Here is a 17,956-nt window from a genome sequence, read left to right on the forward strand (position 1 = left end):
TGATTTTGTTGAAAGAGATCACGTGATGCTTAAAATGTGTGTGAATGGACAAAACGTCAGGCTGAGCACATTATAAAACATCTGAAATGTTATTTTGGTTATTATAAATAAAAAGTAAAACCTTACCGTTTCAGTATTACTGTTATTATATTATTAATGACCTCCAGAATCAAGAGTGCCTGTGCTCCGCCTCTGACACCTTCAAACGCCACTGCACGCTCACTGCTTGTCAGGATTGTCTTCTGAGGCGCATTCATTTAGAAAAGATTGATGCAGCTTCTCCTACTGCAGCAAATGCAGTTTTTACTGTTGATGTTTGGCGCCAGTTAATCAGGAAGTGACGATTTTTTTCACTTTGACTTGTTGGATGGAAACGATTCTTCATTCGCACAACTTTTATGCGATAATCGAGTTTTGCGCATAAAGTTTATTAGCTTTTTTGGATAGAAACATAGCTATTGATAATGTATAGATGCGAAACAAATCGTAATGCCCAAATTGGAGCGCAGCTCTGGCCAACTGCCAAATGATGGGGCTTAAATAAGAGCGCTGGCCAGCATCAGGTGTGCTGAAGGCACGCCCCCAATCTAGAATCAATCCAACACACCGAAAAAAACAACAACGCAGTCCTAACATAAGCCTTTAGTTAAGCCTAAATGCACTTTAAGCTTAATGCTAGTATCTTGAAGAATATCTAGTTAAATATTATGTGCTGTCATCATCGCAAAGATAAAATAAATCAGTTATTAGAAATGAGTTATTAAAACTATTGTGATTAGAAATGTGCTGAAAACATCTTCTTTACGTTAAACAGAAATTGAAGAACATAAGATATACAGGGGGGCGAATAAATAAGACCAGCTGTAAATATGACTAATATGAGATGATGGGTTGGCTGTATCTCAGTGTTGGATGGTAAAATCTATAAAGCGCTTTACAACAGACAGCTCTTCAATATGTCAACTCCAGTTTCAATAGGAAATACACAATTACTGGAAATAAGACTCTTTCTGAAGGCCTTTATCAGCTCGGCACGATCAATGAAAGAATAGCATTAAAAATCAGTGTGTTGTGTGAACCGGAATGACTTCATTATCGTGATGTATTTCTAGCTGGAACTGTATACAGTAGTTTTATTCAAACTATTTTTAAACTCATGTTTGAAAAGGAGATGTTACGGCTGTTTCCCCTGCACCATGACTTTACATTCTATACATTACTTCTGTTCAGTGACAAGACTTTTGTCTAAGCAAAGTCAGACCTTACTGTCCTAATTACATCATTAATAATCAAGACATGATCATATTTTATTTTGGTAAAAAAAAAAATTAATCTAGAGGCCTTTGCCTTTAATTTAAGAAACCTCTGATACTGAATGAGAAGTCAAATTCTTATTTGTTGTTCCTAAAACTTGAATAGACGACAAGAATTTTGTCAGGTGGTGTATTTACTAACATTAACAAACAATTGTGCATCACTGATAATATGTTTATTCATTTAATATTTTTCCTAAGGCGATTTAAATCGAAATACACAATGACACTCTATTAAACATATCTACAATGATAAGGAATATGGTTACTTACTGAGTTATTAATGGACAGAAATACCACACAAAGAAAGGGCGGACTTGTTTAAGGTAAGCTCAGTTATAGTGCACTGAACAAGTCTGAATAAGAAGACCCACGCGTGCGCAAGGCAGGCAGTACAATTATGTAATCTATCAGCCTAATTTTGCATTCGGATCGATAACAATAACACAAAAAATACCATTTATAGGCTGATATCAATATGGCTCCAATATTTTGTGCATCCCTAGTAAAAACTAAACCTATTATCAAGAAGCAAAGAACGAAAACGAACTGAGTGGATTACATTGGGTCTTTCATAGAAAACATCTAATTTGATATCAGTAATTCATTTCAGAAGGAGGATTTGGGGTGTACTAAAAGTTGTAATACAGGCTCATTGTGGATACGTACCCGCTTATGTATTTTTGGAGAGCGCAAATTATGTAGCCAGAGGTACATCAGGCTGCATTTATTCTTTAAAACGAATGCTACGGGATGGTATGACAGCTTCTGTTTCTTTTCGTGCAAGCAGCTGACCGCTTACCTCCATATGGACCGATGTTACCAGTTTGACCTTGTACGCCGGCAGACTTGGGAAGAGTAAGGGAGTTTACTGCGACAACGGGGTTTGAGTCTGGCGAAGAACAGCTCCAGAAAGCAGGTAAAACAATAGCCCAAAAATAAAATAAACAAGTGAAAACAAGATCTGAAAACATAAAAATCAGGCTGCCGCGAGGGCTTTCATTTTGTGGATTGCTTTTTAAAACTGTCGGTTGGGTTTAGGGAAGGGGCTGGTCAGTTGGTCGGTCAGTTCGACAGTGGCCTCTGGTGGATTTACACGAGAACAGCAGGCCTGAATGTGACTTATAGGAGACATTTGAGATCTGAAAGAGCATACACAGCGGCCTCTGGTGGATTCATGAAAACAAAAACTACAAAAAATTTACCTCTGGGACGTATTTCTCACTCTCCAGAAATGTATACAGGGGTAGGTATCCACAATGAGCCTGGGTTGAAAAGTTACACTGCAAGTATTCGGTGTGTGTTATATAAAAAAACTCTAACATGGATCTTTGGTCTGGAAAACATCAGTTCCATCTTTCCTATATATATATATATATATATATATATATATATATATATATATATATATATATATATATATATATATATATATATATATATATATATATATATATAAAAATAACATTATGTTTTTTCAGCAGATAGTGTCCAGTCCAGACAAGGTCAAGACTTTGACAAATGACCTCAATTACACCCACATCTCCCAGCAGACCAAAACTAACACCGGCGAAGCTCCAGAAAGCCTGTCCTGCCCATCAGTTAATCTCCAACACACAGACCGAAGCACTGACAGCACCAGATCACACAAGCTCACTCTAGTTCCCTAGTTTCCCCAATGTTGTCTATACGCCGGCTTTGAAGAAGCGACCGAGTCAGCGGAGGTAAACAAGCGAGCACGGAGGATGTTTTCTGCGGTAGTTTTATCAAATCAAATCCTTCTGCTGCTGAAAGACGCTACAGAGTGAGCGGCTCCTGGGACGAGAGCGTAGAAACTGCCAAACACCAGCCAGCTCTGAAATGTGATTACTTCTGGAGGAAATAGGTGCAGAACAAATGCGAGCACTTTCGGCGGGAAGAGTAGAAAATGTACTTGTGGGCTTTCTAGCACCTGAGATGTAGGGAAACAAAAGTCAGAGGCAGTATTACTGATTATGAGCTGATCTGAGGTTGTTGGACACATCCACAGATAGCAGACGGACAAGCTTATGACAAAGAATCTGACAGCAAGAAAGGGAGATGGATGACTTTCATCCAAAACACACACAGACTTGTACAACAAGGATGGAGACAGGCTTGTATCATAAATGAGATATACAGTTGAGGACAAAATTGTTAGCCCTCCTGTGAAATGTTTTTTCTTTTTTAAAGATTTCTTAAAATGTGAAAATGTGCCCCTGTATACATTTCAGGAGAGCGCGAATTATGTAGCCAGAGCTATGCATGGCTGCATTTTATCTTTAAAACGAACACTACGTAGGCGGTATGATGCCACTTTTGGATTGTGTTTCTTTTCACGCTACCAGGTGAGCCCTTTAACTCCGTGTGGATGGCTTTTCCACTGTTACCAGTTTGCCCAGTGGCTCGCCGTGTACATTGCGTGTACAGTGGCTCGCCGTGTACATTATTAAGACACAGGAGTTTGTGTGTTTAGGGGGAAGGTGGTGGATGGGTCAATCTGAGCTTTTGAAAACACTTTTAGTTGGGTTTAGGGAAGCGGTGATTGGGTCAAGTGGTGCTTTTGAAAACACTGTCGGTTGGGTTTAGGGAAGAGGGTTATTGGGTCAATCTGAGCTTTTGAAAACACTATTGGTTGGGTTTAGGGAAGGGGTGGGCAGTTCAATTTGTGCTTTTGAAAACACTATTGGTAGGGTTTAGAAAAGGGGAAATTGGGTCTATCTGTGCTTTTGAAAACACTATTGGTTGGGTTTAGGGAAGGGGTGATTGGGTCAATTGGTGCTTTTGAAAACACTGTCGGTTGGGTTTAGGGAAGAGGGGGATTGGGTCAATCTGTGCTTTTGAAAACACTATTGGTTGGGTTTAGGGAAGGGGTGATTGGGTCAATTGGTGCTTTTGAAAACACTGTCGGTTGGGTTTAGGGAAGAGGGGGATTGGGTCAATCTGTGCTTTTGAAAACACTATTGGTTGGGTTTAGGGAAGGGGCTGGGCAGATCAATCTGTGCTGTTGAAAACACTATTGGTTGGGTTTAGGGAAGGGGGTGGGGAGATCAATCTGTGCTTTTGAAAACACTATTGGTTGGGTTTAGGGAAGGAGTGATCGGGTCAATCAGTGCTTTTGAAAACACTATTGGTTAGGTTAAGGGATTGGTTGGGTTTAGGGAAGGTGGTGGATGGGTCAACCGGTGCTTTGAAAACCCTTTTAGTTGGGTTTAGGGAAGGTGGTGGATGGGTTGATCTGTGCTTCAGAAAACACTGTCGGTTGGGTTTAGGGAAAAAGGTGATTGGGTCGATCTGTGTTTTTGAAAACACTGTCGAGGGGGTTTAGGGAAAAGGGTGATTGGGTTAATCTGTGCTTTTGAAAACACTGTCGGTTGGGTTTAAGTAAGAGGGTGATTGGGTCAATCTGTGCTTTTGAAAACTATTGGTTGGGTTTAGGGAAGGAGATGCTCGGACCAATCAGAGCTTTTGAAAACACTGTCGGTTGGGTTTAGGGGAAGAGGTGGGTGGAGTAGATTGTTTGGTCGGTCAGTCAGTCAATTAGTCAGTCGACAGTGGCCTCTATTGGATTTACGTTAGAACAGCAGGCATGAATGGCACTCACGAGAGAAATCTGAGATCTCAAAAAGCGCACACGGCGGCCTCTGGTGGATTAGTGAAAACAAAAACTGCAAAAACACATACCTCCTGGGACATATTTCGCGCTCTCTAAAAATGTACACAGGGGTACGTAATCAGATTAATACTGTAATATAATAATACTAATAATAATAATAAAATATAATAATAATCAGTGTATTATACAACACCATTCCAGACAATACAACACTTCAAACTATTAAAAATGTTCATAAAAGTAAATTTTTGAAAGAAAGATCAAGATCTCATGATGATCTTCACCAACCTTGACTGATTTCTGCGAGAATCTTGGGTCCGTGAGGGTTCCAATAGGTCTTCTGCAGTATTTGTGTTGATTGGGATGCAGTTCAATGGAAAAATTGACCTTCTGATACTTTTCCAAATGATCAACTAGAAGTCAAGGTATTATTTGTTGCTCTTACAACTGGGATCAATGACAAGACTTTTGTCAGGAAGTGTAGTGTAAATTTGGGTAACACTTTAGGTCATAATTTACAGTATTAACAAACCATTAACTCACTCTACTAGCTTTATAAACTACTAATTAGCTGTTTATTAATAGTAAGTAAGGTAGAAGTTGGGTTTAGGCCTTGGGTAGGATTAGGGATGCAGAATAAGATCATACTTTATAGCTACTAATGAACAGTTAAAATCTTAATAATAGGCAGGTAATAAGCCAAAAGTTAATAGCATGAACTGTGAGTTAATCAAAAGTTTTACCCTTTGTTCATGTGAAGAGTACACTTAATATAAAACCTAAAAATATTCAAATAAAGTCCTCCAAAGTAAAAGCTATTTGTTAAGCCTTTCTTAAATGTAATTTTCCCTATGCTGAGGTGAAACCACAACAAAGTCACCCCAAATAGTTATTTCCAAATATAGGATTTCTGAAAAAACCCTATATCTTAATACATATTTTCCCCCTCAATATCATGAAGCCCTATGATCCTCGCACACCTCTCATACCTACAGGACGGACCCCGACCGGCTTCCAGAGATGCTCTCATATTACAGGGGCTCTTTGTGGATGGCAGAGTCAAATCGTTTCCATGGCGATACATGCAGCAAGAACCAATTGCCTCCACTTCAAAGGCTGAAGCACTTAAAAGAGCCGGAGCCAGAGAGAGAGAGAGCGAGAGAGAACACCTTATCTGCTCTCCTGATGGCAAAACCCTTTACCAGGCATTACTTTCACGGCAGAAACGCCCAGCTCATCAGCCCAAACACAAAGCCCATGCAGACTTGCCGCTCGCTGACAGGATACACACTTTCTGTCCGCAATACCATTGAAGGCGAGTTAAACTCTGGTCATCGTGATACCACGCTACAACTACTACAAGTCAAACTCTGGTAAAAAAGGCTCACGGCCAGAAAAAATACCTTATGGAAATATGGCAGCACATCATAAATGCACAGTTAATACACAAATACACTTCATTGTACGTGTACACATATACAACACCTGTATATTCTATAACTGCAGGTTATAATAACTTTACTGTTCAGATGTGACATAGTGGCTCAGTAGTTGGCACTGTCTTCTCACAGCAAGAAGGTCCCTGGTTTGAGTCCCAGCTGGGTTAGTTGGCATTTCTCTGTGGAGTTTGCATGTTCTCCCCGTGTTGGCGAGGGTTTCCTCTGGGTGCTCTGGTTTCCCCCCACAATCCAAACATAAGCATTATAGGGGCATTGGGTAAGCTAAATTGGCCGTAGTGTATGAGTGTGACTGGATGCTTCCCAGTACTGGGTTGCAGCTGGAACCCAGCTATTGCAGCCAGTTTGCCAGTAACTTAATGTAAAATCAGTTACAGCAAAAATACTCTACTTACATTTACAGCACCATTTATCTTGCTGTACATGTATTTACAGTATTGTATATCTTTACTGTAAAATATACAGTAATTGTCACAATGCAACTTTAACACAGTAACATATTACAGTTAAATACTGTTTAATTTACAAAAAAGTTATTAGTAACTAATAAAGTTATGCACTGTAAAAAAATGTTTCTGCCAATTAATTAAAACATAATATTTTGAGTTATGTTAACTTATCTGGATGAAATGTTTTGACAACTTATGCATCAAAGTTTGATGACTGAATTTATTATACTTATTAAAAAATAGGGTAACACTTTATAATAACCGCACACTATGAATCATTTATTAAGCATTAGCAAATAGTGAATTCGTTATCTGTTAAACATTAACTCTACATTAATAAACGTTAGTAAGCAGTTTATAAATGCAGCTACAAATGCTCCATTCTTTACTTACAAACATATTTAAAATGTGCTTAATAATTGTACTTTCATACTTTGTTAATTTTGTTATTATTTTTTTTACTAAATTAAGTATCGCATTATTTACAAACCATTGGTATTTAAGAGTAGTTGAGGGTTTTTAGGATGATTCAGAATGAGTTAGTAAATGATTAATAAAATCAAACTACATTCTCGACTAAAAAGCCCCAAACGTACATTATGTTGTCCAACATCTTTTGAGACCCTCTGTGTTTGATTTTCTTTTTTATACACACAATTATGTCGGTGAACTGTTGTATAAACGCATTATCACACTCGTAGCAGTGCGATATGGTTGTATATAGTACAATGCACGACTCCCACCAGTGCCAATATATACAACCCGGGCTCATTGTGGAAACGTAGCCCCGCAGACGTTTCTGCGGACCGCGATTTACGTCCCGGGAGGTACGTATTCGAGCGTTTTTTTCTTTTCGCGGATCCGCGAGAGGCCGCTGTGCGCACTTTTTCGCGTCTCGGGCGGGCGCCTCTCGGTAGCGCGCGGCGTGCACGTCCGCGCCGTTCTCTCGCGAAAAAAAAAAAAGCAAAAGCCCTCGTCTTCGATTTCGACCGCGTTTTCGGATCCCGCCGCGTTCTCGCCCTTATTTTTTGGATTCCGTTTTTCGTCTTACCTGGTTTCCGGAACCTGCTGTTCCCCGGACTCAATGCCGGTCGTCGTCCACCGCGGCCAGCTCCGGCTCCTCCTCCGGGGCCTCCGCTCCGCCGACGCAACGCTGTGAGCTAAGCGGTCAAACTGATTGCATCGGGAAAGCCCTCCACTTGGAGGCGAGCTGTCAGCCGGCGAGCGCGAAGAGGAGGGGCGGAGTGGCGCCACACCGCCCCGCAGCGTTCGCTCGAAAAAAACCAAACGCAGCCTTTACGTACCTCCGGCCACGTAAATCGCGGCCTCCAGAAACGTCCGCGGGGCTACGTTTCCAGAATGAGCTTGGGTTGGATATATAGCCATATTGCACTGCTACGAGTGCGATCTTGCTCATATGTCAAGTTGTCATAAAAACTGACATTATTGCATTAAAAATGTCATAAATGAGCTTAATGACAGTTGCTATAAGCTTGCATAAAATCTCATTCACATTCATGACATGTCATGTCATGATTATAAAAGTTTAATGACAGCTTTATAAACAGTAAAGTGTTGCCTGCTTGCATTACTTACTGTATAAACCATGACTCTGTCTGAATAATTGTGGGAAAAGACACACTGAGCAAAAATAAAGAGACAGAAATAAGGAAAAGTGCAAAATGGGCTCGAACATGCAGCCAAATCCATCAGAATTATAACTCAATTTCCTGTTTAATAACTTGCTGAAACAGATAACAAAAAGGAGGCTTTTTCATAAAGAGAAGGGCCAGAGAATCAATACCCATATAAAAGCGTGGTTAGTGTCTCCTCTGCAGACAGACGCGCTATATTTCACCGACCCTCCTCGCTCAGCATGCCTGCGGCGGGCCGTCCAGCAGTGATAAAGGGGTCTCCAAATCTCATTTTTAATGTCCTTCTCCAGCATGAAGGGCAACTGACCAGACAAAAGGGCCGCGCTGTTGCATTCAGCATGAGAATAACGAGAAACGGAAATGTCGTCTGATACGGGAGAGTGCGCGGATCTGAAGAACGAGAAAGTCGGAATTAAAATTCAAGCCCGATGCTCTCCATTAGAGATAACAACAATCTACTCCTTCTTCAAATGGACTAAATTATGATTTAATATACAAGATTGTGCTCTAATGGACTAAATTAGGATTCAATAGAATCCCCCTCCACCGTTGCTGCCAGTTACATCTCGCCGTCACTCCACTTGAGATGAATATAGTTCAGTGATCAACTTGCTTTTTCTAGAAGAGAACCATCATTTCTGACTGACAAGCCAAGCGACTAATCACATCATGTGTAGTTTATTTTCCCATTAAATAGCTTAATGCACAACCCACTCGAACGCAGGGAGAACATGCAAACTCCACACAGAAACGCCAACTGAGCCAAGCCAAGGTTCGAACCAGCGACCCAGGGACCTTCTTGCTGTGAGGCGACAGCACTACCTACTGTGCCACTGCTTTACCTTCTTCGCATATACAACAGGGACTATAAGTATTGAACACGTCACCAATTTTCTAAAGGTGCCATAACAACCAAAGTAATCCATATATGCAAGGAAAACAAATCTAATTATTTTACAAATGGAGTTAAGCATAATAAAATGACGCAGGGAAACGTATTGAACACATGAAGAAAGGGAGGTGTAGTTTGGCAGTGAAAGTCCTGACAGCAGCTGAAATCTCTCAGTTGTTCTTCAGCATCTCTCTGCCCTTCCTCAGTGTAAACGAACATCAGCTGCTTCAGTCCAACATCTACATTAGCAGGAGGATGAAGATGAAACCAGGGTGGACATTTCAGCAGGACAATGATTCAAAACACAGCCGAGGAAACTCTCAAATGCTTTCAGAGAAAGAAAATAAAGCTGTAGAATGGCCCAGCCAATCACCTGACCTAAATCCAATAGAAAATACCAAATATAAACTTAGTTTTGATAGACGAGACCCACAGAACCGTTAAGATTTTTACACTCTGTAAAAGTCTGTGAAAAATCACACCTGAGCAATGCATGTGACTTCATTCTCCATATTAGAGGCGTCTTTACGCTGACATCACTAATAAAGCCTTTAATATAAAGTATTAAACACTTTTCAGTAGTTCAACACGTTTCTCCTCGTGTCATACCATTGTTATTACACCGAACACATTTTTCAGTTTTTTTTTTATTGTATTTATATTTTTCTGTTTGTATTGTTTGGGTTTCTTACTAAAATCTGCTTCAATTCCATGTCAACAGCTCCTTTAGAAATATTATTCCCAGCAAAAAACATGACGTGTTCAACACTTATTTTCCCCGCTGTATATAAAGGTCCACGGTGGCTTGTTCAAAAGCAACAAATGCCATTTTTCATTTTTAGTAAGTGACGATTTTGCGCTATTTGACTTGCTATTTGGCTGCTTTGCAAATGTTTTACGCGATATTTTATTTTTGCTCAAGTTTAATGAGCATCTTTGAATGGAAACACAGCCGGCAACAATAGCATCTGGACTTACATTTGCATTTTGCGAAACAGTTCTTCACATATAGGGCTCTATTTTGAAGATCCATACGCAAAGTGCAAAGGGCAGAGCTCAAAAGCAATTAGGGCGTGTCCAAATCCACTTTTGCTAATTTAAGGACGGAAAAATCCATCTAAAAAGTCTAAAATGGTTGAGCTTATTTTCTTAATGAGTTATAGGTGTGTTTTGAGAATAAACCAATCAGAGTCTCAGCTCCCATTCCCTTTAAGAGCCAGTTGACATTTAGTGCATTTGCTATTTACATGACGGACTTTGTAAGTGGAATAACTAAGTGCTTGACTTGCAAGAAAACAGTTAAACAGAGCATCTGCAGCGCGTAAATGAGAGACAAGGCCTCTCATTATCTACTTTCACTTTCGCTCTCGTGGATAGGGAAACCTTGTAAGCACAGACATCAATTAGCCTATAAATAGTTAATTTCGTTTGTTAAGCTCAAAGATTTGTTTCAAAACTATTTCTAAATTCAGTTCTAATTTCCAGCAAACGAATAAATAAACAATAATAACAGTGTGTTCAAAAACCTGAGTTATATCCTAATACACATGCTGTGCTCCATATGGTCTAAAACCTGACAGGTGGACAAATCTAAGCTTGTTTTTAATAAAACAAATATAAATATGTATATAATAAATAATACTGCTAATAATAATAACATTATACAAAAGCAAATAATTATGAATAAATTGAAAAAGCCTCCCGAGATGAAGAAGGCAAGAAAGTTTGTTTTTTATATTTATGTAAGCTAGAAAATAATATGTTTTGTAATATTTTAATCCTTTATTTTTATATCATATATATATTCCTATTACATCCTATATATACCCTTATTATTTTAATTATTTTTCATTTGTAAAGATATTTGCGTATTGCTGTACACCCTGTCTGTATTAAGCAGTGTGTAAGCGAGGCGCACAACTAACGCGCTCTGCTCTGGACAATAGACCGGCTTTGATCTGACCTTCTATTTAAGTTCCTCAAAATAGCAACGCGCCAGCAATGCGCCTCAACACGCCTATGGGCACACATATGAGCGCAAATGCATTTGCTATTTAAACAGCGTGGCGCAAAACGTCAAATCGACTCTTGCGCCAAGTTGAAACTATCAAACAACTGTTACGTTGCGACTTGCGCCGCATTGCGCCGGGTGTATGATAGAACCCACAGACTGCAAACTTCTGCAGTCTCAAACACAATTACAGTTTTTGAAGGTCAGTGCAGATGTTGTTTACACGTAGCCAATAGACTGGCATTAGGCAAATCTATTATAAATCCGTGTAGGTTTGTGTAAAAGACAGCACTGGAAATATATGTAATGCGTTTCAGGCAGTTCACTTCTTTTGTTTGCGCACTTTGACCTTTTACAAGCTTCATTACACGCTGCAGGAAAAGTGACGTGAAAAATCAGAATACAGGGACTTTAATTGCTGATCAATCTTTATTCAGCCAGTCTCACTGCACTTATGATATTCTTTCTCTCGGAGGCGCTGCGATGTGACACGGGTTGTTTTCTCAGTCGGTGTGAGGGTGAACACACACACAAACACACACCCGCACACACCTTCTCAGCTCCCCTGCCGGGTGGAATCTGCCTCCCAGACAGATTGTGCTTCAATCTGGCCTCTGATGAAGGAAGTAAAACTGTTTTGTCTTTTTTTTTTCCCCACTCCTCGCCCAAATTTCCAACCCACTAATTATCTGCTAATTATCTCTTTGATTAAGGAGAGAGCGAGTGTGTGTAAATGTGACAGTCGCAGTGATGAGGATTAATGGAGCTGTTGTTCCTGAGACTGATGTAACTCTGACGCCACTGTGAATTTACACTTTAGATGTTCGGTTTAAAGATAATTAATGGAATAAAAGGACAGAATCTAATCAGTTCATCTTCTCAAACATATGAAATTTCCTACAATTTCATCGTCTTGCTTCAGCTGCACTACAATATTGTGCATACTGTGATTATAGTATTGGACCTTTTATTTGGTTTCTTTGCCATTCCAGATGACTTTATTAATCAGTGATTTGAGTCATGTCAGAGATGTATGGATGCAGTCCCCCAAGCTCATGATGGAGTCAGACACAATATTCATTCTGTCTCCACTGCAGCAGGACTTTATATTCTATACTGGACATTATTTCTGTTCAGTAATGAGACTTTTACTTTAGCAAAGTCAGACCTTACTGTCCTAATTAAATCTTTCAAAATCAAGGCATGATCATATTTTATTTTGGTAAAATAAGTGTAATCTAAAGGCCTTAGAAAAGAACTAGAAAACTAGATGTGAAGTTATTATTTGTAGTTCCTAAAACTTCAAATATTAAGACGTTATTTATACTCCTGGCAAATTCTAACTAGGTTTTTTTTTTTTTTTTTTTTTTTTTTGATTGGAAATGACACAGGCTGTTCCCGAAATATAATAGAGCGATGTACAAGAAGCATCACTGTGGAGAAAATACACATTTCTCAGCTTTTATTTACATTTGAACCAAAAGTGGTGTGTCTAAAATTATTCACAACCTTTGCAGTCTGTCATAGCCTATGGGAAAAAGTGTATACCATTCCAAAGAGTTCAAGCAGTTCTGAAGCATCTTAATTACTCGGATTCATTGGAAATAGCTGTTTAAATCAACTCAACAGGTGAAAAACAGAAACCCTCAGACAGTCATGGTTAAACAAAAGAGCTCAATGAGGATCTGCGGCTGCACATTGTGGCTGCTCACAAGGCAGGACAAGAGCTATGAGCAGTACAACAGAGCAATGACATTTTCACAGTATGTCTGATAATATTTTTTCTTCTGAAGAAAGCTTTGTTTGTTTAATTTCGGCTAGAATAAAAGCAGTTATTAATATTTTAAACATAGTTTTAAGGCCAATATTATTCGCTTTTTTTTTCGATAGTCTACAGAACAAAGCAGTGTTATAATGACTTACCTAATTACCCTAACTTTACCCTAATTAACCTAGTTAAGCCTTTAAATGTCACTTTAAGCTGTATAGAAGTGTCTTAAAAAATATCTAAAAAATATTATTTACTGTACTCATGGCAAAGATAAAATAAATCAGTTATTAGAAATGAGTTACTAAAACCATTATGTTGAAAAAATGTGCTCTCTGTTAAACAAAAATTGAGGAAAAAATAAACAGCGGGGCTAATAATTCTGACTTCAATGATGTATATATGATGTTTAACCGAGCAAGGGATTTTTCACAGTATTTTCTATAATGTTTTTTCTTCTGGAGAAAGTCTTATTTGTTTTATTTTGACCAGAATAAAAGCAGTTTTTAATAAAAACCAAAAACAATTTTAAGGTCAATATTATTAGTGTTTTTAAGCAATATTTGTTTTCGATAGTCTACAGAACAAACACTTTTATACAATAATTTGCCTAATTACCCTAACCTGCCTAATTAACCCCGTAAAGCCTTTAAATGTCACTTTAAGCTGAATACTAGTGTCTTAAAGAATATCTAGTCAAATAATATGTGCTGTCATCATGGCAAATGCATGGAAATGTGTTGGGAAAAAATCCTCTTTCCAATCAACAGAAATTGGGGAAAAATATACAGGAGGGCTAATAATTTTATTCAGCAAAGGTGCACTGAAATAATCCCAAGTTACAATGAATACATTAGTAATGTTAAGCTGAAAATAAGCTGATTTCAATTAAATGATGACATGTTCAACTTTCCAATAATCCTGTAATAAATACATTATGATTTCCACAAAAAAAATAAAAAAATTAGCCACACAAATGCTTCAATATTGATATATATATTTTTCCTAAGCACCAAATCAACATATTAAAATGATTTCTGAAGGATTACGAAGCTGTAATTATGAAGAAAATGAATGTTGACAGTCACAGAAATAAATAACATTTTTTTGAATATATTAAAAATCATTATTTTTTGCAACCTCAGTAAGCATGAGTGTGTGTACACAGCATTTAAAAAAAATCATGTTTGAACAGTTTAATTTAAGTATCAGCCCTCATGTATATTTCCTGCCAATTTCTGTTGAACAGAAAGGAGATTTTTTTCAGCACATTTCTACATATAATAATTTAATTAACACATTTTTAATAACTGATTTATTTTATCCTCTTTCAGAGGAACTAGGAAATTAGAGAGTCGTTTTCATGTTAGCTGAGTAATTGTGTATAATCAAAGTGAGATAAATGAAAAAAATTACGTGATTTCCTTCAAGTTAAACATGAGCTCACACTGCTTTGCCTCTCATAAACACAACCAAGCCTTAAAATGACATTCTGGGCCCCCCCCCCACTTCCATTTGAAAGCTAAACTAGGTGCAAGTTAGGGTATTTAGGCAAGTCATTGTATAACAATGGTTTGTTAATCAAGAAAAAAATAAATAAATACTGCTTAAAAGGGAAGACTGCTTTTGGGAAATATATATATATATAAAAAGACAAATCAAAGGAAGGCGAATCATTTTGACTTCATCTCTATGTATGAAAAACATTAAATATCATTATATCTGGTCTTCATTTAGTTAAAAATATGCCTTTAAACAATAGAAGAAGAAAATAAGGCTAACTCGATATTTATGCAAATACGTCATTAGTAGGCTGAACGTTATCATCGCTTGTGATTCAAATACTGCATTTCATACTCCAAAGGTTACAGTTTCTGATTAGTTTTGTATCAAAGTCCAGCAATTTAATAAAACCATCTGAAATTATTCTTGAAATTAGGCTCTCAAATGTTCACATGAATACATTAGCAGGAGCGTTTCAGCATAATGTGGCGGTTTTCAGCAAACTCTACATTAGACTATCAGGTTTTCAGTGTCAGCCACAAGCCACACGTCAACAGCTCTAGTATTAGCTGGCCCATAATGCCCTGCTGTCAGTGAGTCAGCTTGGTTTTTTGTCAGTAATTGGGCCTTGAGTTTCTGTTTTAGAGACTGTGCTAAAAACCCTATTGTCACTCTTTCACATTAAATGCTGAAACAGTTTCCAGTGTGTCCTGATAAGTTCGGCAATCTCAACATATCTGCTATAAAGCAAGCCTAACAGCACTGACTGCGATGAAGTTGTTCATTCTGAAGACTCTATTTTAACCTTAACAGTCTTGCGTAATTGTAATGTCATACTGTAGTGCTGGGAGGCCGACATATTATCATTAGTCTCACTTTTTTTTTTTTCTCAGAAAACTGCAGTCTCGTTACTCATGCATGTGTGTGTGTGTGTTTGTCAGCAAACAGTTGCCCTGAAAACCTTTTCAACACTTGAACCACATCATAACATGCCATTGCATTATATGAGAGATGGCCAAACTAGAGCCTGCGGGCCAAAGTTGGCCCATGGTAACCTATGATTTGGCCCACCATCCCAAACGAGAGTACTCACAGTCTAACAGGTTACTGGGTCATGTTTAGCATCTTGAAAGTTACAAGTGCGAGCATTCATGCTTCTGAATACTACGTAAAGACTCATTATATATGAACATGCTCCAACAGAAACATTGAAATTCCAACTTCAGACTTGACTAAAGTAAATAAACACTGCTTGAAGGTAGACGTCCAACTGTGTCAATTCTAAACTCCATGATGTCAATCAAACATGGAGGCGCCCAGAGAGAAACATACATAGATAATGATCAACTGAACTACCCAAAATTCAAACATTTAAATGATAATAAACCTGTTCATCACTTGCAGCAGCTGGTGTGTATGTGTGTGTGTGTGTGTGTGTGTGTTAAACTATAAATTATCATCTCTGTTGAGAATCATACACCTGCTGAACAAATGCTAGTTGCATTGCATCATTTGCTGGGAGATTTTGTTGGCACCTGTGATGCTAACAGCAGTTTTGTTTACTTTTGTTAACACCACAGAAACAGCAGTCAGTGAAATTCTGTTATGATCTTCATAAAGATATTAGAAATGGATTTGACTCTGGAAATGGATACTAAAACTTAAAATGTCAGAGGCGTCCTTTAAATCAAGTTCAAATAACGTTACAGGAGATGAATGTGGAAATCGGCTAACAATAGTTTTTTCTTCCTAATTATTATTTCAGACCCATAAAAAGAATTACTGCTAGATAACAGTGTGTCAGCAAACAAAAGCACACATTTATCTAAAAAAAAACAAGTAGTCCTCACTGCAGCCAGCAGCTTGATGATGTAGCTATGTAGCAGACCTTGTACCGCCCACTAAGGTAGGTTACCCATGCTACTGCGACGGCTGGGTTTATGGTAGGGGGAGGTGTAGGCAATATTAACTACGTAGCTGACCTTGTACCGCCCACTAAGGTAGTTTCCATTCTTCTGTGACGGTTGTGTTTAGGCTAGGGGGAGGTGTAGGTGATCGTCAACTATGTAGTGGACCTTGTACTGCCCACTACGATAGCGCCCATGCTACTGTGACGGTTGGGTTTAGGGTAGGAGGAGGTGTAGGCGATCGTTAACTATGTAGTGGAGCTTGTACCGCCCACTAAGGTAGGTTACCCATGCTACTTTGACAGCTGGGTTTATGCTAGAGGGAGGTGTAGGAAATGTCAACTACGTAGCCGACCTTGTACCGCCCACTAAGGTAGTTTCCATTCTTCTGTTACGGTTGTGTTTAGGCTAGGGGGAGGTGTAGGCGATCGTCAACTATGTAGTGGACCTTGTATTACTCACTAAGGTAGTTTCCATGCTACTGTGGCAGTTTGGTTAAGGGTAGGAGGAGGTGTAGGCAAACATCAAGTACGTAGCGGACCTTGTACCGCCCATTAAGGTAACGCCCATGCTACTGAGACGGTTGGGTTAAAGGTAGGGGGAGGTGTAGGCGATCGTTAACTACGTAGAGGACCTTGTACCGCCCACTAAGGTAGTTTCCATGCTACTGTGGTGGTTGGGTTTTGGTTAGGGGGAGGTGTAGGCAAACGTCAAGTACGTAGTGGACCTTGTACCGCCCACTAAGGTAGGTTACCCATGCTACTGCGACTGCTGGGTTTATGGTAGGGGGAGGTGTAGGCAATATCAACTACATAGCCGACCTTGTACCGCCCACTAAGGTAGTTTCCATTCTTCTGTGACGGTTGTGTTTAGGCTAGGGGGAGGTGTAGGTGATCGTCAACTATGTAGTGGACCTTGTACCGCCCACTAAGGTAGCGCCCATGCTACTGTGGCGGTTGGGTTTAGGGTATGGGAAGGTGTAGGAGATCGTCAACTACGTAGTGGAGCTTGTACCGCCCACTAAGGTAGGTTACCCATGCTATTTTGACAGCTGGGTTTATGCTAGAAGGAGGTGTAGGAAATGTCAACTACGTAGCCGACCTTGTACCGCCCACTAAGGTAGTTTCCATTCTTCTGTTACGGTTGTGTTTGGCTAGGGGGAGGTGTAGGCGATCATCAACTATGTAGTGGACCTTGTATTACTCACTAAGGTAGTTTCCATTCTTCTGTGACGGTTGTGTTTAGGCTAGGGGGAGGTGTAGGCAAACATCAAGTACGTAGCGGACCTTGTACCGCCCATTAAGGTAATGCCCATGCTACTGAGACGGTTGGGTTAAAGGTAGGGGGAGGTGTAGGCGATCGTCAAC

General features: G+C 39.1%; 1 protein-coding gene and 1 long non-coding RNA gene across 3 annotated transcripts in view; one reads left to right on the forward strand and one right to left on the reverse strand.

Annotated features, from left to right (window-relative positions):
• The window catches only part of prkn (parkin RBR E3 ubiquitin protein ligase), a gene marked incomplete at its 5' end in the record, with an annotated part of 163,018 nt that overhangs the window by 35,172 nt on the left and 109,890 nt on the right, over positions 1-17,956 (reverse strand).
• On the forward strand, positions 16,092-17,788 carry LOC141377101 (uncharacterized). The gene is made up of 3 exons (XR_012389093.1): positions 16,092-16,820; positions 17,194-17,428; positions 17,615-17,788. It is a non-coding gene; the product is annotated as an uncharacterized lncRNA (long non-coding RNA).

The sequence above is a fragment of the Danio rerio genome, chromosome 13, assembly GCF_049306965.1.
Source record: "Danio rerio strain Tuebingen ecotype United States chromosome 13, GRCz12tu, whole genome shotgun sequence".
In the NCBI taxonomy this organism is placed as follows: Eukaryota; Metazoa; Chordata; class Actinopteri; order Cypriniformes; family Danionidae; genus Danio; species Danio rerio.